Consider the following 26,149-nt stretch of genomic DNA (forward strand, 5'->3'; position numbering starts at 1 on the left):
CTGTACTGCTCAACCACCTCAGTTGTTGTTGGACTACAAATCCCAGCATACTTTATTTTATCAAGGTTAACACATGCTAGCAACATTATGGTGGTATTCTTTAGGGTAAGGCCACACGAGGAGATTCAGGGAGTCTTTTACGCGACTATCTCCCCGAACTGCCTCTGCGTTTTTCCCCATAGGCTATAACGCAAAGTCGCCTGCGCTAATGCACACGCGGCGATGCGTTTTCAATAGTCGCCCGAAATTGCCTCACTGAGGCAACTTTGGGCCACTACTGAAAATGCATAGCCGCGTGTGCATTAGCGCAGGAAACTTTGCATTGCAGCCTATGGGAAAAAACACTGAGGCAGTTCGGGGAGATAGTCGCACAAAAGACGAGGCGATAAGTCGCCAGACGACAAAATCTCCCCGAATCTCCTCTTGTGGACTAGCCCTTAATCTATTTTGAACTGGAGTTCGAAGCATTAAGCCCAGTTTTTCCAGCACTTAGCTAATTAGTCCTTTATCCCCATGTCTGATTCTAGTGTAATATAATAAAGCCAAAATTACATAATTACTGTATGTAAGATAAGAGCATAATGGCTAACATAATTCTCAGAATCAGCATTCTTGCTGGTAAATTCTCTTGCATCTGTACTGAAGTATTTGGTCTGTAGTATCCCTTTAAAAGCAAGAATTCAAGTTGAATAGAAATCATTATTTATGCAAACACTGGAGCGCCAACAAATTACATAACAAGACAATAATGGGCCTTTCTATAATAAAGCACACAGACAATTTACAAATTACAATGCAATCCAAAGAACCAGTCGTTTCTGCCTAATCTTGCTATCACTTTAATTACCAAAGCAAAACAGGATCCACAAATGATTCATTTGAATCTACATGCAATTTGCTGCCTCCAGTGTTCTACCTGTTAGTTTTGGGCGGGTGAGCTAAATTCCATGAAACCAAACTAAGTTATTGGTTGTCTATCCTGGGATTATTCAATCACAAAAAAAGAAACAGTAGTATGTATTACCTCATTGTGTAAGTTCAGTGTAATATCATGAAGCCACATTGATCTCTGTATTAGGGATGTAGCGAACCGCCGAGTATGTGTTCGCGAACGCCGTTCGATTCGAACGATCGAAGGATTTTAATCGTTCGATCGAACGATTTTCGTTCGAATCGAACGAAAATCGTTCGATTTTAGCGACCGAATGGTCGAACGATTTTGACGCGAACGCCTATTGGCGAACGTCGCGCAACGTTCGCGAACTTGCGGCGGACGCGAACAGTCGAAGTTCGCGCGAACTAGTTCGCCGGCGAACAGTTCGCTACATCCCTACTCTGTATGCATGACGACACTGAGATAACTGACATGGAGATGGCAAGGATGCTTCTCACTAGTGAATTCTCTTGCACCAGTAATTCGCTTGGGTCACATACTTTAGAGTACTAGGGGGCACAGTGGGATTTTTTGCAGAGGTTTTTAGATTAGGTTCCTTTGCCAGTTAGTGCACTGATATTAAAGGAAAACTATACCCCCAAAATGAATACTTAAGCAACAGATAGTTTATATCAAATTGAATGACATATTAAAGAATCTTACCAAACTGGAATATATATTTACATAAATATTGTCCTTTTACATCTCTTGCCTTGAACCACCATTTCGTGACTCTATCTGTGCTGCCTCAGAGATCAGCTGACCAGAAATACTACAACACTAACTGTAATAGGAAGAAGTGAGGAAGCAAAAGGCAGAACTCTGTCTGTTAATTGGCTCATGTGACCTTACATGTGGTTTGTATGTGTGCACAGTGAATCTTACGATCTCAGGGGGCGGCCCTTATTTTTTAAAATGGCAATTTTCTATTTATGATTACCCAATGGCACATAATACGTATATTATTATGATAATGGTTAATTTACATGAAGCAGGGTTTTACACATGAGCTGTTTTACTCAGTATCTTTTAATAGAGACCTACATTGTTTGGGGGGTATAGTTTTCCTTTAAAGTCATTTGGTAGAAGCTTTCTGATGTAATATTCAACAGTGTGAAATTAGTGGACGAGCAGTAGAACATTTCATTACCATGACTGCATTCCTGTGATACAAGATCGCCATAAGAAATCCAACTGGCATTATGACCATGCCAAGTAGCAGAATAAGAAGTGGCATGGCATTATCCACATGGTACCAGGGCTTTTCATTCAGTTTCAGATAACATGCAGGGGGAATGATGAATACCAGCGGAGTGGCACTTAGGACTCCCTGTGAACGAGGGAGCAAAATATGGTTATAGATAGTTATATAAACAGACAGATATGCATACAGGAGGTGGGTGGGGGGGTTTGGTGGCAGGGGGGATACTAGAGTAGTGGCAGGGGGCCCAGTGGGGGGCCCTGAAACATCAGCCCCGATTGGAATTTTATAACTTTGTGCCATGAAAGTCATTCAGCATTTCTAGGACCTGTATTTTAAATTCTATTTGCATGGGTGGCAAAGGAGTTATTTGCCTCATTATGCCTGAAGGGTAGTTTATTCTCTCAGTTTCTGCTGTGTGATCCATTGTGCTTTGGCTCTGTTTGCAGCTTTGGGTCTTCGGCACTTCGGGTCTATGGCGCTTTGAGTCTTTAATGCTTTGGGTTCAGCTTGCACGCAGTTAAGGAATGCCTGGCTAAGTCGGAAAGTGCAGTGCAGCCGGACTCCCCTTTAAGCCTGGTACGACTGTACCCCCTGATGGCTGCCCTAGGTACAAGTGTGTACACTGGTACGGGGGCATGGGGATTATGTGGACAGGGTGGAAAATTTGCCCTGGGGTTTACAGTTACGCTACTGGAACAAAGAAAATATACTTGTGTTTTTTCAAATGCTGGCTCTCAGAATTTTGTTGATGGAAGGTTGTAAACCTGGGATCATCTGGATTAATGGGTATCTTGATTTATTTTTTGACCAATCCCAACAACTACTGTTATTTTGGAAGATAAGACCAATACTTGCATTTAGTTCCAGGAACATTCCTAGGCAGTCATACGTCAACGAAAAAGCTGTGGTCAGAGATACAACTACGAAACTCACAGCTAAATGGAGAGTGTAGGGAAGATTCCCACCGAAGAAGACATTTGAAATGACCTGCAATTAAATCAAGATGGATCTTAACGTATTTGTATTATGTGTATTACATATGCATTTTTTTACCACTAGTACATTCAGTTTAGATACTGTACTGTATATGAAATAGAAGATCCTAAGAGAGAGAGGAGTAATGACAATTTCAGTTAATATCTAGCCTGCCTGTATCCAAATTATGACCTAATTGTGCAGAAGATGGTGCAATGGTTTTTTGACAGATGCCAGTATTATCGGAGAACTCCAACCCGTGTAATCATCTGTTTGATATTATTTGCTGCAGCAGTGCCACCTACCGGCAGGATAATAACTTGTCTTGGCCACCAGATCCCAAAATGTAATTGTTCTAAGTATTTCTGGGTCTTTAGCTGTACATTATCTCTGGATAAACCACCAGGTGTCCAATACCCAAGTTAAACTGAAAAAGGGCAAAGTTTTAATACAGTATATTAGAGCAAATGTTTATGTCCCTCCCTTGGGGCATGATAAATCTACCCCTTAATCTCTGAATACTGACCTCTCGTGCCACAAAACTTTCCATAGGGTACGTCAGGATAATTGTGATTGCATAACAGAATCGTCCAGTAGTGGCCAGGTTGACTTCTTTGCAGTAATTTTCAAAAAGATCTCCTGTGGAAAAAATTAATTAGCAAGACTGCATAAAATAAGAGGGGTGAGGACTTTTTCATTTGTGACTTGAACCTTGGAAATAAGTTTGGGTCACCTACTGTTGAGAGCCATGGCGGGCAATGGGAGTTCCAGCAGCTCTATATTTGTAATGATACTACCCTCTAAAGTTGTCCCCAGCAGCTCCCCATCTTTGATCTTGTTAAGCCATTTTTTGAGTGTCAGTGGCTTTGCACATGTTCAGTGTGCCCTGGGCTGCTTTTATTCTTTATTGAGCTATAGTTGTCTTTTAAGTATATATTCACGAAAAATGTACTTATAGAAGTCTTTGGAACAGTTTTTAGATAATTTTTAAAGAACTTTCACCCTTTCTGAAAGGGTGGGCATCAAACAGCAATGATCATTTAAAATATTCCTGGTATGGAAAAGACAAATGACATAATGATATGACTATTTACTATTTCAGCAGAACAGATGGTGGTTCCCTGTTTGTGGCCTAATACGACATATTAATACAGCCACTAATATTCTCTTCTAAATCTGCAAGTGCTGGAAATTCTAATCAAATGGAAAAGCATAACATGTTCAACTCTGTTTCCAAAAGGTCCAGTATTAATGAATGAGCCTTTAGTCAATCAACATCTGTAATAAGGGCCAAGGAGTTCAGAGTAAAATAATAGTTTCCTGCTTAGCTTCTACCATTTACATCTGAAATAGCATCACTGCCAAATTCTCTCTGCAGAGTTGAATGGAAAATCCAAAAGTTGTTTTCCTCCCAAACTTCTATAGAAATGAAACATATTCATGCCACACAACTTAACTTGATATTTTAGAGAAATTATTCATATAACTGTGTTTCATACTTTCCAAAATCCCCATTGAATTCCAAAATGTTGGATCCTTTATCCAGAACCCCAGTAACTGCAAAACTTTGAAACGGTGATGTCAGGGAGCCAGGATCTTTCTTGATTTGGGAGTGGGTTGCCAGCACCCTCCCCCATTCCTTCTCTGATAAACTGAAGGGTTCCAATACATTCTGGATAAGGGGGTCCAATACCAAACTTGAATTTGCTATTTCAATAAAAAAATAAGTCACAAGACTTCAAGAACTATATCTTCCCATAAGAGGACCACAAATAGCCCAGGTTACAGATGCTTTTGATGCAAAACAATTTAAAATAATTGTGGGAACTAATTTGTTTTGCAGAAAGCGAAAATACATTGTTCCAAATAATTTACCTTGAGTAAATCCTGTGAAGGGCACATATCCAAAGACAGAATATTGCAAACTGATTAACAGTGAGAGCAACATTGATACGTGGGTAATACGGGACCAGTTGGCGACTGTAGCCTTTTCCAAGGAGCTGTATATAAGAAAACAAGCATGGTGGCACATGAACACTGCAACACATCAAAATGAAAGGTTAGACTAATTTTAAAAAAAAGAGTATAATTTAGTGACGGATATTTTAGGAAGATTTTGGTGGAGGTAAAGACTAATGCAGTAAGAAAGTCTATATACGGTATACAAGAAATATATTAACGAGCTGGAGAGAGTGCAGAGATGTGCAACCAAACTGGTAAGAGAAGTATGGAAGAAGTAAACTATGAGGAAAGACTGTCAAGGATGGAGTTGTTTCTCTGGAAAAGAAGACTAAAAGGAGGGCATTATAGGCATATAGCAGGGATCTTATTTACCATAAAGAGGATCACCGCACCAGAGGCCACCTCATTTAGACTAGTGGAAAAGAACTTTCATTTGAAGAAATCAAGGTAGTTCTTCACAGTGAGGTTGTGGTATGCACTGCCGGATGATGTTGTAATGGCAGATTTTGTAAGCCTTTAAGAATGGCTTGGATGTTTTCTAGAAGAAGCATAATTTACAAGATGACAGAGATCTCAAGAACTACACTTAGTTTAGTATGTGTGTATACATTTTATATATGCAAGTTTATCAAGTACACATTTATACATCATAAACATGAATATACTTACCAAATGACATCACACCAACTGCTTGCATTACATTTGGCTTGTCAAAAACCAGGCATCTTCTGTATGGGGTCTAGGTATTTAAGTGATATATAAATAAATATGACTTAAAAATTAACAGGCCAATCTCAGCTATTTGTCCACCAATGAAGAACTTAGATTTTTCTTTATGGATCCTTATTATGAATTGCCTGTATTGCTTAAAGTCGTCTTATTGGGTCTTCTGAAAATTGCAAAACACCCATTCATGCACAAGTAGATTTCATTTTAGCATAATGTGCAGACAAATGGGTTACTCTGTTGCCTGGAAGTAAATGCCATAGTTGTAAGCCTCAGCTTGGTCAATGCTCTCTAGCACTTAAGGCAAGGATGTCAATTTATACTCTTCCCACAGTCTATATGTAAGGTGACAGCACTACCCCATTTGGAAGAGTAATGGTGGCTATAGGACAGAAGGCCTTTGTCCGATATGGCCACCTATGTGCTAGGCCTTATCAGGCTGATCGTAATGGAGGTCAGTGCAGGCTTTTGGTAGAGGATTGGGTCCACACACGAGCAGATAAGCTATTAACTCTGATTGGGGCGAACTGGCAACTGTCCATGTATGGCCGGCTTTAGAGGTGGAAAATACCAGCTGATGCAGGTAAATTCAGGAACGACAAGGAGCACGTCCAAAAGCAATGGAACATTATTTGGCTTATTTCAGTAGCACATTTTGCTTAATGCCCCTCTTTCTCTGCTCTTGCACAAACCATATTCTTGTTTAGGCATTAAAGAGGACTGAGGGAAATGTGTTAAATGAAAAGGAGCCTAACATTAGTGATCTCTTATCATTCTTGGCCCCAAATAGCTGGTCTCAAACCACAATCAAAACCTTTTCTTCTTATATTCCCAGGCTTTCATCTGTAGGAGATCCTTTTCCCACAGTCCATTGAAATATTTATGTTATTTACATTTGTTTATCCAACTAATTCCATTACTGGCTGCTGGGGTGGAGAGCTTTCTCCATGATTCCTTGCTTGTTTTTTCTTACCAGAAATGCAAACTTCTTATATTCATACCGTTTCCAGGGAGAATGTCTGTAGTTTTATTTTGTAGGGCATTATGGGGGAAAGTCATGGATCATAAATATAAATATTCAGCCTTGAGTGTGCTATAGTAGTGATAAAGGTGTATGCTGCTATTAAGGTGCCTCTGGCAAAATTCAGGTTGGGGCAACTCCAAGCACTCACATAAATTGCCTGTGGTTCTTCTCACTCTGGTGGTTATCCTAGACCACTGGGGAAAGTCAGCCACCTTAGGTACTTGTTCACTGCCAAATTGAGCCAATTGAGAACTAATGATATCTTCAACGCCAATAAACTACTTTATTGATCCCGGGCATGCTACTTCTGGTGACATCAGAACTTTGCTTGTAAATGAAATAGCACATAAACCACAGCCTTAATATTTTCTTAGTCAAAATTATTTCACAGTTAGATGCACACTAATGATCTATCCTCTCTGAGAATCGTAGTACCCACCTTAGTGACAATCCCCAGTGTAGTCTGGTTCCACCACGGTATCATGTTTAAGAACTCTCATTTACATTGTCCCAGAACTCAACCATCTCAATCCCTATACTAGTGGTCTGGACACTACAGGGTACTAACCCCACTATACTCCTAGTTGGAGCCTTGAGCTGCTTGGCTAGATAAATCCTGAGCCTGTCTCTCACTCCTGGAGTGACTATTACAGGCTACCCTTTTGCTAGCTTCACCTAGCTGAGCTAGCCACCTGCCCAGGCCCATTCCTGTTCCTAACTTGCCATTAGATGGGATCTGGAAAAAGACCCTGAGCACATGGGTGCTCCCCCTTTTATACAGAAAAACATTGCCACCTACTGGGCATTTCTTGAACTAGTGTCAGATTACTGAAACCCTTGAAAATGAAGTAACTTCCTGGGGTTTAACAAAAGACCCATCCAAACCATGGGGGAACTGCCTGAGTAAAAAGCAGTCAAACCCACAGGTACCCTAAATAAATGTTCTAAAACTGCATCACAGTCTTCTGGGCAGGGGCTGAACTCAAAAGACCTGTAAGCAACATATAATTAAAAAAGTTTTTTTGCTTTATGGCATTTTCACATATACAGTATATGGTAGAAACATAGTCAATTTCTATGATTACATTTCATACTTTTGTTGTGTACCGTTCCATTGGGGTATGGCCTTGCTTTTATTGCAGGTGGCATACATTCACTGCTACCTGTCATGTATCTCTTAGAAATCATGCTAGAAATCACACCATAAGCATTTCTGAAAGAAAGGCAATGTTGCCACCAGGAGTCATGGGGCTCCACGAGCCCACCTGGCCATGCCACTGATCTGCACAATGTGCCTAGTCCTTTACCAAATACTTCAAAATGCCACATGTTTAGGGGCAGATTTATCAAGGGTCAAAGTGAATTCAAGGGAATTTTTGAAGTAAAAAAAAAAATCGAAATTCGAAGGAATTTTTTGGATACATCGCATAGGATACTACAACTTTGACTCAAAGTAAAATATTCGATAATCGAAGTACTGTCTCTTTAAAAAAACTTTGACGTCAATACTTCGCCAAATTTAACCTGCCAAAGTGCTATGTTAGCCTATGGGGACCTTCTAGAGCAGTTTTCTAAGTTTTTTGAAGTCAAAAGAAAATCATTCGATCGATTGTTGAAATCCTTCGAATCGTTCGATTTGAAGGATGTAATCGTTCGACCAAACGATTTTACTTCAACCGCAAATGGCCAAATTCGATGAGAAAAAAATTGGACTTCGATATTCGAAGTCAAAGTAATTCAATTCGATACCCTTGATAAATCTGCCCCTTAGTGTCAAGACAATTTGGGCCATCTGATTGGATTCAACACCTGATAGAACTGCTGCCTGATCCCCCATGATGTCAGTTTTACGCTCAGGAACATTTCATGGGATGTGCCACCCCGTCATAGGAAATTATATGATGGGCACTTATAAAGGGGACTCTAAGCATGTCAATAATGAAAAGTGTCTCATCTCACTCATTGTTCATTTACCTGACATAAGATCAGGAGACTTGCTCATTATGTGTATGTGTTTGACCAACCCAGGCTGCCTGCCCCAGGAGCTCCCTCTCAGTGTGGTTGGCATAGCACTTGCTAGGAGAATTTTTGGCCAAAATAATATTGTTTGTTTCACTAAATGGAGTATGGGCTCTACTAGCCTGCACCTCTATGATTACTAAAACTGAATTAACTAAATTCAAACCTTGGAAATAAAAATTCCACTATATTAAGAGACTTAATTACATATACAAAATGATTTTTTCAGAGATATCCTTCATGCTAGTGCTACCAGATTTCCAAATTGAAATTTGGCATACATACAGTACAGAAAGGTTACTCAATACCATACAAACATATTTCTTAGGCCCCACTCAGTTTCAGACTGCTGTCTTTCGATCACATCCACTCAAGGTCAAAGCAGCATATTTTTGCCTGTTATTTTAACAGTACAGTTTGTCTGCACAAATTTTCCCGGAAAGGCTGCAGTATACTATAGTCTTGTACACATTACCCACAGAACAGTAATATGACCAATAAATATGTAGAAGGTTTGTTTCCTGGTGACATCTCACAACTATATGCCTCTTTGTGTGTGCAGTGGCAACCTCACATTTGCTGCGCCCAGGTGTAAATCTAATACCAAGCTCTTGTTTAATGCCACCAGAACACAACGCAAGATAGATGCAGTGACAGTTTCAGGTTTATTACACCCAGAACACATAGCAGTATATTGTTGTGCCAAGCTCTCATTTAATTGCCCCGAAACACAAAAGTATAACATATAGCAGTAGAAATTGTGTGCCAAGCCCTCATTTAATGCCCCAAGAACACATGGCAGTACAGTATATTGTTAAATTGTGCCAAGCTCTAATTTAATTCCCCCAGTACACGTGATAGTATAAATGAGTGCTAACTTTTCAATTAAAGCCCCTTAAATACATTGCAATCTAAATATAGGGCCAGCATATATAAAACCATGACTCTTTTGCCACTGCAAATACCCCTTACAACTGTGTCTTCTGCCGGCAACCCAAGTTGGATAGGATCCTTCATTTTGCTGTTATCTTGCATTTCTATATTGCACTGAACCAGTTGCCTGGACCTAGAAAAATACATATAATTTATTGGCAGCTGACATGACACCAGGTAGCTGCCTCTGTACTGCCATGCATATATCATTGAATAACAATGAGTTAATCAGGCAATGCTCACAATAATAGTTATTTGAAGCTTCATTCTCTTTATCTTTTGTTCTCTGCTTCCGCTTTAGTCTGAAATCCTGTTTGCTAGACTTGTTTTGTGATGATACTTGAGGTGTGACTTTGTTATTGTGACGTCATGACACTTCACAGGTGTTTGCAGTTTAGGAAGTGGCCAGGATCTCACTTATTATGGTGCAAAGGGCTGGGTCTTCATTTGTGTTATGGGCCTGTGGAGTGCTGCAAGCATGCAAACACTGTCAAGCTTAGACAGATTTCTAATAAACATCCACACCCACACAAACAAACTCCCATGGACAGTACATCTTATTAGAGTGGTTTCCATTATTTGTTTTTACTGGTGGAAGCAACTGACTTACTGTATGCCAGAACAGAAACTACAGGTATGCGGAAATGGCATGAGCCTAAGGCTCAACAGTAGGGAAGCGCTGGGCACATAAAGAGGCCCAGACTGGCAATCTGTGGGTTCTGGCAAATGCCAGAGGGGCTGCTGTATGGTTCCATAGAAAGTTACCATATAGTGGTCTGGTAGGGGGCTGTTTGGGCTGGTAGGGGGCTCTTTGGGCCTCTGTGTACTTGAAATGGCAGGGCCTATTTTGACTCCCAGTCCAGGCCTGCACATAATCCTTCTGCCTGCACTCCACTAGGATCAGCCCTTCTGTGAACCTGGCACACCAAATATCCATGATTGCTGATGCACTCGCTGTGGGAAGATTCGGTGCAAGAGTCACAGGCCAGAGGAAGGGGTCACTGTGGGTAGTGGAGCAGAATGGGTTTTGTGCTGTTGCACCTGTAGGCCCGGCACTGGACCCGGACATTATAAAGAGACTGGGTTTGTTGGACCAAAATCACTTACTGACTCAAAGTAATTACGTTTGAAAAAAGACATGTCCATCAAGTTCAAACTTGGGACTAAGGTCCCATCACTACATTTCTCCCCTTGTGCAACCACAGTCCTAAGTCATTATGCTTGTTGGAAACAGACACCGTAGGATGTTATTTATCCATCACCAGGAACCACTAAATTATTGAAGCATAATGCTCCTTTTCTGAAAAATCAGGCCCTGATACAGGAATTCTTAACCTAAGGGTCAGGACCCAAAAATTGGACACCAGTTTACAGCTAAACCCTTTAAATCGTAAGCTCTTGTGAACATGGTCCTCTGATCCTATTTGTATTTTTAACCCTTGTTGGTAACATAATAAATGTATGTAAAATGCTGTGTCTATACAAATATATACTGATAACGATGGCAATCCCCTTTAATCCAGTGAAATACCCTTATTTCATAGAACATTGTAATTAAAGGTGTCTGATTAATGCTATACTAATCTTTTGGTTGTGAAACTAATTTTAAAATGTATCCAACAAAAAGGGTGAGGAAACCACAAAGTAACAACCAAAGCAGAGGAAATAAGCATTATGCCTTGAAAAATCTGATATGTTGCAAAATAATGCCACCTGGTGGTAACAAAAGGATCCTGGAAACTTTTAGATTGAAAAAAGGTATTACAAAAATACGGGTATGGGATCCTTTATCCAGCTCTGAAGAGAAGGAAGTCCGTTTAAATCAGATATTACAAATGTTTTTTATCTCAGTTTTCTCTTTAATACAGGTATAGGATCCCTTATCCGGAAACCCAATATCCAGAAAGCTCCAAATTATGGAATGCTGTCTCCCATAGACTCCATTTTATCCAAATAATCCAAATTTTAAAAAATGATTTCCCTTTTCTCTGTAATAATAAAACAGTAGCTTGTACTTGATCCCAACTAAGATATAATTAATCCTTATTGGAAGCAAAACCAGCCTATTGGGTTTATTTAACTTAAGGCATGAATACCCAAATTACGGAAAGATCCATTATCCGGAAAACCCCAGGTCCCGAGCATTCTGGATAACAGGTCCCATACCTGTACTACAATTGTTTTCAATAGATTTAGGGGCACATTTACTATTGGTCGAATATCGAGGGTTAATTAACCCTCGATATTCGACCGTCAAAGTAAAATCCTTCGACTTCGAATATTGAAGTCGAAGGATTTACAGCATTTCGTTCGATCGAAGGAATAATCGTTTGATCGAACTATTAAATCCTTCGAATCGAACAATTTGAAGGATTTTAATCCATCGATCGAATGATTTTCCTTCAATCAGAAATTGGTTAGAAAGCCTATGGGGACCTTCCCCATAGGCTAACATTGGTGCTCGGTAGGTTTTAGTTGGCGAAGTAGGTGGTCGAAGTTTTTTTTAAAGAGACAGTACTTCGACTATCGAATGGTCGAATAGTCGAACGATTTTAAGTTCGAACCGTTCGATTAGAAGTCGAAGTCGTAGTCGAAGGTCAAAGTAGCCAATTCGATGGTCGAAGTAGCCAAAAAAAAACTTCGAAATTCGAAGTATTTTTTTATTCTAATCCTTCACTTGAGCTAAGTAAATGTGCCCTTAAAGTATGGGGAAAAAACACTTATTAGAAAAACCATGAAGCATTCTGGAAAATGAAATCACATACCTGTACTTATTTGAATGCAATGTGCAAGTACAAAACAATGCAAAATGCAGTCTGTAAAGTACAAAAGACAGTTTTTACCTATATGTTTTTCCCAGATTTTTAGCATAATAATGAGCACCAGCAAAATATAGGATACACCACAACTTGACAATTTTTCAGTGAAGACACAAATGGGAAAAAAGTTATTTATATGTGGCTGCTGCTTCAGTGCATGGGGTCAAACTAGTGACCTTCCAGATCAATATGTGATCTGTGCTATTAATTGGAAATACTTGAAACTGGTAAGGGTCACATTTGACAATGAATATGGTCTTCTGAGGGCCCCTTGTGGGATCTGATCCTATTACAGGGGACCAGATGATCAGATTGGCCTAATATTGGCCCACTATGGAATGCAAATGTAAACAGTAGTTTGGCCTTTTGTGTGGTGTGGCTGCTTCTAGTAGGGTTGCCACCTTTTCTGGAAAAAAAATACCATCCTTCCATATTTATCCATGGGATCAAGCATCATACTGTATGTGACTCTAGCCAGCGCTCTATTACTAAAAAATAAAAAAAAATAATGATTTGAGTTTCTTCTCTGACATCTCTGGTAATCAAGTTGCCTTTGAATGTAATTTTTCGGAATATCATAAAAAAACAAGTTCTAGGCTTCTCAATAAAGGTCTTCCAAATGTTGTCATAGTAACAGGGGAAATTACAAAGCCCAGATGTCCTTATTCCCTGCTTTTTCAGCACAGCCTCAGTAGGTGAGCAGCCTTGTAACAGAAAAGCTACTCTCAAACTGTCTGCAAAAAAAACCCCTTGTATATCCAACATCTAAAGTTTAATTTGGGGATAGAAAAATTGGTCTCCTTTAAATGGATATTACAGTATATCCCCTCACATCGCTAGTGAGTTGCTTATCAGTGTGGCTTTATCTGATCATGAAACTCCTCTGTAACTTCTGATATCATTACTGACTACAATAATCCCTCAATATATTCAACATCTACTCTCCTAATAGTATTAAAGTCACCCTGGCACCTGATATACTGTAAGTATGCAGCATGTAAATGTGTACAAAAATAGTCTATACAGAATGTTACTCATTTCTCTGCAAATTGTTTAAAATGAAGTTCTTTAGTGATGACTTTTTTCTGCTCACTAACTTCAATTTCTAAGCACAGCAACATCACAAAACATTAATTTCCTAAGGAAATTCATCAGTAAGGTAATAGTTATGTGTTTGTGTCCAAAACGTATTGTGTTCTCCTACAACTGTACTGTAAACCCCAGACTCCTACTTCTCGTCCTGTTTTCCAGGATACAGACATATTTATATGCTGCTAGATTTGCTTGTTATTACATTAAGTGCTACTCACATTTCTGAAGTCAAAGAAGATGCTCTCGCAATGATAATCACCAGGACAGTGGTTGTTAAAAGCAGAGACAATACGGAAACCTAGAGGAAAATAATATGCCTTTATTAAATGCCCCAGGTAATTTCAGAAATGGTTACAAGGGACATAAACCTTTCATAACAGAGTTACTCCACCCACATGTTGTAGAACTACAACTTACAACAGTCTCCAGCATATTACAGAATAATGGGCTGAAGCCTGATGGAAGCTGTGGTCAACCACAGAGATGGATCCTTAAAGCAACATTGTATGTTGGTTCTACAAGGCCTGCAGCCCCAATTGATTCAAGAGTATCCCCCCTTGAGAATCCAACACAACTGCTCATGGGAAATGTACTAAATATCAATACTAAAATATATTCCTATATTATAATGATCTCATACCTTCCCAAGCGTTTCCATATTGCGTTAAAGGGCAATGGGCAGAGTAATCACAGCAGTACTGAGCACTATCACAACATGATGATCAACATACCAACTTTCGGAAGAAACTGTAAAAAAAAGTAACCAAAATAATTTTGTTTTAACGTTATACATAAATGTGTGGTGTAAAAAATAGGGATGCACTGAATCCAGTAGTTTGGGATTCTGCCTTTTTCAGCATGATTTGGATTTGGCCGAATCCTTGCGCCTGGTCTAACCGAATCTGAATTTGCATATGTAAATTAGGGGCAGGTAGGGAAAACATGTTACTTTTCATCACAAAAGAAGACCTTTTTTCCATTTTTTCCTTTCCTGCCCCTAATTTGCATATGCAAATTAGGATTTAGATTCGGTTTGGTATTCGGCCGAATCTTCCACAAAGGATTCGGCCGTATCCCAAATAGTGGATTCAGTGCATCCCTAGTAAATAACAACATAAGCACCTGATTTACTTCAATTCAGCAGGCTTAACCAAGATAAGGAAACCCTGGAATTGAGTTGGCTAAATGCTGGCATTTACCCCAGGGATTGCTTGTGTCCATTGGGCCTTGTACTTTACTGAATGAGGCTGAATGAATGCATTGGAGTTTGCTGCAGGTTGCTAAGGGTTGTGCAGAAGTGCAAGCACCTTTGTGAACCACATGAAAGTGTGAATATTTTCTGTCCATTTTAGCACTGGCTGAAATATTCTAAGAGGAACCATTTCTGCCCTGCTACTTACCACCTACCCTATGGCAAACATTAAGGAAAAGGGTTGGGTTGGGCCCCCTGTTGTCTGCACCTCCTACTCAAAATCACCTTTCACCCACGCAGCCTTGTAATGCTGGAACATATTAAAGAACATAGACATCAACACTGAATATGCTTTGGATTCTCCTCCTGTTGAAGTTGAAGGTAAAATCATAGATACCCTGGAAGCCGTACTGCAGATTACAAAAGACAGAACATCTAACCTGTGCATTCTGGCCATAATACAGGATCTTAAGATAAACCAATACCAAGCACTTCTTGCTTGAGGCACTACTACTGGCAAAGAGATTTATAACCCAGAACTGGAGGAGCCTTTCCCCTCCCACCTTTACTATTTGGAAGCAAGCAATGCAAGAAAAATGCAGTGTCAAAAACTTGTGTATGTTAAAAGGGGGGTTACCACCGAATTCCGTAAAATCTGAGGTCCCTGGATAGATATGTACCCCCTTCATCCACAACAACCCACAGTGGAACAATAACAACATGTGAAGAACATGTTTGTACCTGGAGTTACTCTACTTACAATGTATTATTTCACTGCAACTTGCAATAATTACCATATATCAAAATGTAAAGTGAGTTTCAGTAATGTTTACTTTGCCTCCTGATCATTGCTTATAAAAGAAACAAGAAAAGGGAGAAAGGGTAAATGCCTGCAAACTCATTTATTGATACTGTATATGAAAATACAAAGCAAAATTACAAACACAAGTAAAATTCCTTATGTATATATAAATATATTAGGTGTACTAATGAGATACTGTACATCACATTGCTCATCATGGACATAAAGGGGTCCTACAGGACCCCACAATTTAAACCAAATCCATCCTGCCCCAACAACTAATGATGAGTTCATTTAGAATGCAATTTCATGTCTACCATATGCATTCAGTTGTTGAAATGTTGCTTTTGAATGTAGCAGTTCTACATTAACCATTAATGGCAAATGCTCATAAGAGCATCTAAGTCATACAAACTGTAAAGGCACAGTATAAGATCATGGTTTCTGTTCTTTATTTGTAAATTTTATTAATGTACCTGCGAAAGGGTATACAAACTGGAGAACAGACAAAAGAAGATATCCAGGGAACCCAAAAGTCTTGCTGACAAGAGATTGGTATGTGTTCGTTCCAGACATTGATCCTCCTTTAATCAAGAGTATTATGGAATAATCTGTGAAAAAAGATTAACACATAGCCCTCAGATCATTTATTACATGGTCTTGAATGTGTTTGTTAATGAATATTCCAGGGGAGTATAGATCTATACTTCCCTAGATGTTTGTTTTCATTTAGCATTAGAGGATTGTTTAATCATTGGTGGGAGTAGTAGCCCTTCCAGGTCTAGCCATGCTCTGTGGGTAGGTTAGAAAGCCTCATTGGTACAGGGATACCAAGTGGTTTCTCCTATGAGGGGCACCTTTTATAATATCTTTGTCACCTACTATAACATCTTGGACTCTCCTTATGGAGTAAGGTACCTGGTTATGGGAGCCTTAGACAAGGTCTGAAACACAAGGGATGTATGCCATTTGGAACCTGGTTTTCTCCATTAGTTAATGTGTAAATAAGACGTTTTAATCCCCAGGGGGATGTACTGATTTAAAATAAATAGTAGGCTTTAATTTTTGTATCAGTGTAAGGGTGGAGACGCAAAGACTAGACTAACACAAAAAGGTCCAAATGGAACTGGCAAATTAAAAAAAAAAAAAATCCTCGTGTGAATGTAGCAAAGGGACAAATGAGAAACATCTCCTGGTAACCCCTCAGGCAGAGAAAGAATTCCATATGTTTCTTTTATTGATCATATTAGAGTTTATTTTATGCTCTGAACATTGTGGAAAACAATTTCCCTGCACCTGGGTTTAATAAATTAAAAATTATTATCTATGTACCATAGTCTGTCTGGTTTGCGAAAGGAATAAATATATATATTTTTTAATATGAAAATGTAATCACTTCACTTCCATTGAAGTGGATTAATTTGGGCAGGAGCTACAATTTCCTTCTTTTGGATAGGAAAATGATTTTCTGCGCTCTAGATAAGCCATTCTTAAATGCTAAATGCCATGTTACAAAAATTAGCCACATTAAATAATTATTTTATTATTATTGGCAGGACAATTTAGCCTAATGAATAGACTAGATTTAATGCACCACAGGTCCTAGAATTCCTGTATTAGGGTAGGGACACACTGGACGATTTGTCACCAACGTTTTAAAAAAGTAAATCGCGGCGACAAGACGATCGTCTTTTTTGAACAGACGATTCACAGCGACTATTGGCACAGAGCGATTTGTATCCCATTACTCTGTGCGGTACGTGCTCCATCCAAACTGGAAACGGTTTGTGCTTCCCGCTGTAACCTGGCGTCTTTACGTTCTTGCGTCATTGCGTTCGCATTGTAATTTGAATACAATTGCTGCTACTTATCTGTATGTGTGTGCGTGTCTAGGAGATTTCAGTGCTTTTCTAAGTACATGCTATTTCTGATAAATCGCTCGGAAAAGGGTCTCAGTGCGTTTTGGAGCTACAGGCAATTCACAAACGCGCTGTGGGCACAGGAGCTGGCGTCTTTCATTTGTTTTTGTTCAGAGACAAAACGAGCGATATGTCGCTGCGATTTGCTTTTTAAAAACGTTGGCGACAAATTGTCCAGTGTGTCCCTACCCTTAGACTGGACCTTTCAAAACCTTCAGCTCTTAGTAAGCCGGGGCTAACTCAGCCCTCTTTAATGTGTTGTGACTACACATGGTTAGTGTCCCCTGTTGTAGCGCATGTCTAATGACATGTCATCCTTGGGGGCTTGAAAAGACAATGTATTGAGGAAGGCTTTTGTAACATAAGTTCATAATATAATCCTTTGTCTGGGTTTAATTAGCCTTTAAAGAGATGATTGTTGTGCTTCCTGGCACCATCTTTTTTTGACACAACAAAAAAGTAATATACCTTCTGTCACTTTGCTTTAAAGGACATTTTTGCATATTAGTTGGTATCATTACTAACTGATTTAGATTCTCCATGGTGGATGTAGTTTTCGTAACATAAAGGGTGTTAAATACAGTAATATGTATACACCAGATAAACTCAGGATAATAACTTTTTTGGCTGATAATGATATATCCAAAGAATATGCAGTCCCTACCTGTTATGTATGCCACTCCAATTAAAAGCAAGAGTCCTAGTGGAAATCCAGCCAATCACATTGAATACGGTAAACATAGAGACATAAAGGTCCTATATATATTCATTTCTTATAGCCTTTAATACATACTTTGTTTATAAAAAAAATTCTACAAGCAAAAATAACCCTAAAACTATACTTATTAGGTCTTGCTTACAGACAAATCTAAGGGTGTACAGGATATAGTGCTGGCTATTCCACATGATTTCTTGGGATATTGTAACTAGTTAGAATTTCTAATTAGGATTAGAGCGGTTTATTAGAGAATTTAGGGGCATATGTATTTACACTTATTTATTGATTTGTCATTCAAAAGATAAAAAAAATTTATCGGATTATCGAAGGAAAACAACCCAAAACTATTGATAATACTGAAGGTAAAAAAAATGTTCCAATTGTTAAAGTGACCATCTGCCAATGACTTCTGCATGATTTCGACACGTTTGAGCTGGAGTATTTTTGGATTCAGATTTATAACAGCTTAGGCGTACAATACATTTTAAAAAATTAGATTTTTTTTTTCCTTGAAAATTTCAGATTTTTTTGCCCTTTAAAACTCGACCAGAAAAAATTGAGGCTTGATAAATAGGCCCCTAGATATCCACTATCTAGGGTGCATTGGTAATCAGTTTATATGCAAAATTGTGTAGTGCCAAATCTGGTTCTGTTCACTTTAAATTAGCATTAACAAAAGTGATCACCGCTATTGAGCACCACAAAATCTTATACACAAGCCTTTGCTATATGATGCCTATTACATCTCTAGCGGTTAATTTAAAAAAATCCGTGTAAAAACAGCTCACCTGAAAAAGGTGGTGACCCGGGTGTATAAACCCCGGGTCCCGCTCCTAGGTTCACTGATGCCTGAAACTGTATCAAGGGTAATTTGCAAGAAGGAATGAACTCACCAGATCAGTCGGTGGCCCGGGTGCGTTGCCCCAAGCCCGTAGCTGTAGGTGAGTATCAATCAGTAGCAGTAGTTTGAATTTTTTTATTATTTCCGGTTTTTGAGTTATTTTTGAGTTATTTGCTATGGTCTATATTACCCTAGCAACCATGCACAGATTTGAATAAGAGACTGGAATATGAATAGGAGAGGAGTGAAAAGGAAGATGAGTAATAACAAGTCCTCCACTGCTCAACAGTGCCTTGTCTTTTCAGGCTGATTTCAGAACTATGGACAGGTAACAAGATAATCGCTCTTCCTGACACCTCTCCTGATGGAGCCAGCGGCCTGAACTACTGTAACAGGAGGTTATTGTTTCTATGGTGCTATCACGTCTCTGCTTTGAGTTCATATCACATGCCAGTTGAGAAAGCATCCTGTATTTTAATGGGTAAACTGCCAACATTTATCCTGCTGCCTCCCATTTACTTTTAGGCCTTTAGCACCTGGGGTGTTTTGTGTACTGCTCAGTGCAGCTTTAATAAAAGGGCAAAAGGGGCATCTGCCCAAGGCTTACTGATTTTGGGGGCTCGTTGTGCCACTATGTCTTTATCAGCTTTTTGTTTTTTTCCTCTCCTGATGCTGTACCCTACACTATGGAGAATGGAGCAAGAGAAATTGAGTGACAGCTGCACTGGCCTATGGAAGATAAGAACTGATAAGCTGCCTCAAAGCATGGGATCATGCATAATAAAGTGGCTTTTTACACACCATTAGAAAAAAACAAAAACAATTATTTTAAAATAACATTTTAAAGGAAAACTAAACCCTCAAAATGAATGCTTAAGCAAAAGATTATATCATATTAAGTGACATATTAAAGAATCTTACCAAACTGGAATATATATTTAAGTAAATATTGCCCTCTTACATCTCTTGCCTTGAACCACCATTTTGTGATGGTCTGTGTGCTGCCTCAGAGATCACCTGACCAGAAATACTACAACTCTAACTGTAACAGGAAGAAGTGTGGAAGTAAAAGACTCTGTCTGTTAATTGGCTCATGTGACCTAACATGTATGGTTTGTTTGTGTGCACCGTGAATCATACGATCCCACTGGGCTGCCCTTATTTTTTAAAATGGCAATTTTCTATTTATGATTACCCCATGACACAGAAGGACCAAATCAGAAGTTTTTATTGGCACATGTATGGCTACCTTTAAGCATGGGGGAGATCATATCAATAGATGTGCATAACAAAATCAATTGTTATTACACTACCTAATCCTATAAATTGGAACAGAGAGGTTGGGAGAAGTATAACTGCTGCAGTAGTTGTAGTTCAGCAATGTTTGGATAGAGGCGTGGAGCGACACTATTAAGAAAAGTTTACATACACTTTAAACTATGCTGACAAAACTGTAAGGAAGGGGCCACAAAATTGCTCATTAGTAGTGATGGAGGAAATTTTTCCCAAGAAAAAACACCCATAGACAATGTAGCAAAAAAGTTCTTGGTTGCGCTAAAAACAATACATTTGGCAAATTTTTACAATTTTACGAATTTTTGTAGAAGAGAAATTGGTTAGATTTGGAATTCATCATCATTTTGTTTCTAGAAACCATATTCACTGGTTTAAAAGTGGCTTGAAAAAGCAGAATTATTAGTGAGTCATGTCTTTCAGTGAAATATTGACTAAATCATAAAGCAGATGCTGATATACGGGCTTGCAGGGAGTTTAATCAATGTTCCAATGATGGATGTGTGTTGTTATTCCATATTCACTATGGGCTTTACCCTGATCGTTAGTATTGATTTCAACAGACATGTGATATCCTGAAACAGGACACAGCGACATGGGAACAGACTGATGAGACAGCAAAAAAAAAAAATCTGTTTAAATAATTCCCAATAACTTCAGATCTATTGATAAGGCTTAGGTAGTTATTTTACTGGACAATATAGCAGGGAGAGGCGGAATCTGAAAACACAGGAGTAGAAATGTTCCGAATCAGCACTAGAGGGGGACATTACACGTCTTTTTTTCCCCTAACCCCCAAACATTTAGAAGACATATTAACCCTTGGACCCTCTATGGTTGTGAATGCATTAAAAAGTCAATGGAAAGATGTTGCTTAAAAGGAAAGGCAATCCCAGATATCAGATTATACCATACTGGATGTAGGTGACATCTGATAAACTCCAAGTTGTAATGAGCTATAATTAAAAAAAAAAAAATATATATATATATATATATATATATATTTCAGCATAGACCGCCGCACTCTGATCCGGGTCTGTTAATTTGATGGTGGTTGCTGTGGATCAAAATTTGTTATCATAGAATTCCACAAAGAACCACACTCCAACGTTCTGATGAATAAATTCACATTTTATTGTGTTCAATTTGCGTGTCCATATATATATATATATATATATATATATATATATATATATATATATATATATATATATAATTATTATTATTAACATGTATTTATATAGCGCCAACATATTGCGTAGCACTGTGTATATATATATACATATATACACTTATGTTTAGTGTTGTCTATCACTAGGGGGTACCGAAGAGATGGCCATATCTAGGGGGTCCAGAATGGTGAATGCATTTTTTTCATCGAGCTGTGTAACAAGCTAAGCATTTATTTATAACATGACATCACCGAGCATCATTTATAGGGTATAATATATCCCCTATTGTGAAATATAAGGGTATAATAAGTCATATAAAGCTATCGTATCAGATGGTTATAGGTTTGGCAAAACCACCAGGGCCCAGGTTAGGTCTGATAAAGCAGTGATGACATGTGACATGCATGACATCACTAAGCACTGTTTATAAGGTTACATTTTACAGGTTATCTGTGCTTCTGTTTTACCATAGTGTTGTACTTTACTAGTGTGCTGCTGAAACCGAGCAAAACATTAATATTCTGTATTTTTCTTATGTGTAATAGAACTTGTCACATGCCAACTGCCACAAGATTTATCTAACAGAACCAGTGCAGAGGAACTGTCACATGGTGATTTAATCTTCCAAGGAAATTTGCCTAATCATGTAGATGATAAAAAAAAAAAACATTCAGATGTTTAGAGCAGTTCCCAAGACTCACAAACTGCTAACTCAATTGTCAAGACTTTCATTATGACTCTGGTGCCAATCTGTGGGGGCTGGGCTAAAGAAATAAGTGGTGGGAACCTGGGCGTTTCCTCTAGCTGCACAACACTGCAACAAACAGATGTTTTCATTAAACAGCAGTCCTATATATATACAGTACTACCTACTGATGGCTTACTATAGAAGCCATTGGGGCTCATTTATCAACACTGGGTAAATTTGCCGTAAAGCCTAGCAACCAATCAATGACTGACTTTTATAGCCAGCTGCAGGTAAAACAATGAATGCAACAATTTGATTGCATTGGTTGCCATGGGTTACTCCCCATGGACAAATTTGCCCAGTGTTGATAAATGACCCTCGTTAAGGGAGAACTACAGCTTAACTAAAGAAGTAGGCTAGAAATGTTGTACATTATGTTTTGGGCTTCTATACCAACACAAGGCAGCCACTGCCTTTAAGCAGTAAAGATCTGTGCCATAAAAGATGGCCCATTAGCTCCCTATGTTTTTCTGCTGATTCACTGCACTTGCTCTGTACTGTTGTCACTTACTGAGCTTAGGGACCCACTCAAAATATACAGTATACATAGAATATAAATGTCACGATATAAGGCTGATTAGTAATGAATACAGATAATTACTACATGGCAGCACAGAAAAACAGTGCAACTAGCATGAAAATCTAATAATCAGTCTTGTTAATTTGCAAAAAACCCTAAGCTTAGCTTCTCAACAGCTGCACAGAGCCCACTGAGCATGTGAGTGTCGCAGACACTTTCTAATTTACCATGGAGACCCCCTGCAACAAGTTTGAAGTCCTGGATCATTGCTGCTATTGAGAGACTGAAACTTTAGGCTGGTACAATAAGTTAAGTATGTTAACTATACATTTTTAGGGTTCAGTTCTCTTTTAACTTTTATTAAGTTCTGGACCCTGTAGTTGTACACAAAACATTCACAGCAGCTATGAGTAGAACAAACTTTACTAGGGAGGAAAGCATGGCTGAACTGCCAAACAAGTTGGGAGAAAAGAACAGATAGAGAGGCAGATACTTGGGAAACAATTATCAGCAGAGCAGAGTGACACATCTCAGTTTAGCATGTAACAGCACCATGTACTGGCATTACTTTAACAGTCAATACATAACAACTTACTAAAGTATCCCCTTTTGCAGTACAAACTACTTGACTTCTTAATATATACAGTATATATATATATATATATATATATATATATATATATATATATATATATATAGATATATATATATATACTGCTGAGCTGGAGTTGAGCTGGTCCACGCCTTTTATGAAAATTTAGGCCATGTTTGTGAATCCAAGTGCAGCATGCAAAGTGCAAAACAGGCCTCAATTGGACATTTGAGTTGAGCTCACTATATTTCATGTGTGAATGGGTCATATTCATTCTTGTAGGTGTAAATATTCTGCTGCACATTGCATGCTACATTCACTTTCTAACAGCGTACACTGGAATGTTGGTATCTACACACAAGGGTGATATCCTTTCAATCTCAGTGTATTACACAGAAACCTCTTGCACTTCCTTATATCGGTTCATTTATTCTCTACAGGTGCACGATACTCAACTGGTACAGTTTGGCTTGCTGATATCACATTATTATCAAACATCAGGAGGGCTTATTACATATTGCTGTTTTGGTGTTTGATGTATTTGAAGCTTCCAGCTCTGACTGCATAAATAAAGAACAGGTACCAGGTCCTATGTGAGGGTTGAAACAATGTCATTCTGTGGGCCTTGGATAACAGCAGAACTATTTTTATTGGACAGTTTCATGAATCTTTTCCTGGTGTTACTGGTCCATAGCTTCCACCATGCTTTTCAAGGAGAAGGAAAGCCAGTCACTAAGGATGCCAATTTATTACAGACCCCGCAGACGTGGCAGATTTCCATAGGTCCTATCATAGTCGCCCAGGGCTAATAGATAAAAGGGGGTCCATTATCAGCTGATATAATAGCTTATTTCAGACACCAAGGCTGCCATATTTTCCTCTATAACCACATAAACTAGAGTGTGCTTAATAAACTGGAACACCCCAGTAATTAACCTTTAAATTATTACAATATGTTGGAGTACAATGGGAGTCATCAAAACTACATTGGAGTAACCTAGAGTTGAGTGTCCTGTACAGAGATAAAATATAAATATAAAACTTTGTTCTGAACACAATACAGCAAGAACACCTTTGAGTTTAGATTTGCTTTAAAATCTTTGTAACTTGCCTGGACACCCCCAGTTAAACATGGGCCATGCAACCCCAGAAGATGAAGCCTCAAACAAATATGACCTGCATTCACTCCCATGATCTCCCTTTCAGCTGCTTGATCTGCTTCCCCTATTGGGGTCATGGGATTACTAATGGCTCTACACTTAAAGCAAAAAACAAATGAGATATTTTACAGGAGCAATGTGATGAGAATACAATTATCTCCAGTGAGTAAGCAGTAGTTCTGCTTATCTATACAGGCCGGGTGCTAGTTGATCAATACTTTCCATTACCACGTTGAATACTTGTTGAAGCAGTGGGTGTTGCACTTAGCAATTTAAGTATTATCGCTTAAAAAAGGTCTGAATGAATTCTGTTTGTGTATTATTAAAGGGGAAACTTCACCCAAAAAAGTTTTTTGCATCATGAAAGAAAATGTGAGTCTCAGCGATGTACATTAATTAAAAATTGTACAATGACTGTAATGGTATTGGTAAAGGTAATTGCCATTGAAATTAGTGTATTTTTGTCTGCAGATACTCTCTGCTCCACTGGTTCTGACATCTGCTACATTGTTTCAAGAGTCAGAACCAGGAGAGAGTTCAGAAATCAAAAAGGGATAAATAAATATTGCCTCTCCGTGGCTACTACCTTTAAGCTATGACTTTTTTTCTTCTTTAGGCTGGTGGCAGACGTGGCGATTCCGGGTAGATTATTAAATCTCCAGTTCTTCGGGCGACTAATCTCCCCGAAATGCCTTCCCGAATGTAAATTGCCGGCTTTCTGGCTTTCTGAAGTTGCCCAAAGTTTACACCTGAGGAAACTTCAAGCGGCTTCAGAAAACAAGTGATCCGAGTGCCATCCCATCTGCAATTCCCATTATACCCGGCCGGAAGGGATTTCGGGGAGATAGTCGCCTGAAGAACTGGAGATTTTTCACTGGGTGAATAATCTCCCCAAATCGGACCGTGCCCCACCAACCGTAAAGAATTTATCCACTTGAAATTAAATGACACAATTTATTTATAGATTTAAACAAGAGGAAATAATTGTAATTAAAAAATTATTGTTGGTTTTTGGGCAAATTTATGCCAACCAATATACACTGCTGGTAGGTTAATTACTGGCACAAGAACAAATCTGTGCTCCTGAAAACAAGGCTCACACTCCAGAATGTCCATTCAGTCCTCAACAGCTTCTGCAAAAATCACATGAATTTTTTTTTGCATTTGATATTGATGGAGAAAATAATTTGGAAAATATTGCTTTAAGAATATCACAGTCAGATCTGTCCTAGTGATTCTGGTTTCCGTTTATTAAAAGCAAGTGTTACTGTAGCTTCATAAGCACAACCTTTTCTTTTTAAGTTTAACTGGGTCATAAAATCAGTTTCTATTGAAACCACAGCTTATCGGATCAAAGTACCACCCCCAAAGCTAAGTGTACAGCAGATGCAGGTACCAAAGGGTCAAATGAGTGAACAGAGGTCAGACTCTTGGAGACCACATTTATGTTAAAATTATATTGATTCTGGGCAGTATTGTTTTTGCTTCTGCTAGTGTGTTATTT

General features: G+C 38.7%; 1 pseudogene; it reads right to left on the reverse strand.

Annotated features, from left to right (window-relative positions):
• Positions 1 to 548: 548 nt before the first annotated feature.
• On the reverse strand, positions 549 to 18,326 carry LOC121398792 (annotated as a pseudogene).
• Positions 18,327 to 26,149: the final 7,823 nt, after the last annotated feature.

This window comes from Xenopus laevis, chromosome 9_10S, assembly GCF_017654675.1.
Source record: "Xenopus laevis strain J_2021 chromosome 9_10S, Xenopus_laevis_v10.1, whole genome shotgun sequence".
Lineage (NCBI taxonomy): Eukaryota > Metazoa > Chordata > Amphibia > Anura > Pipidae > Xenopus > Xenopus laevis.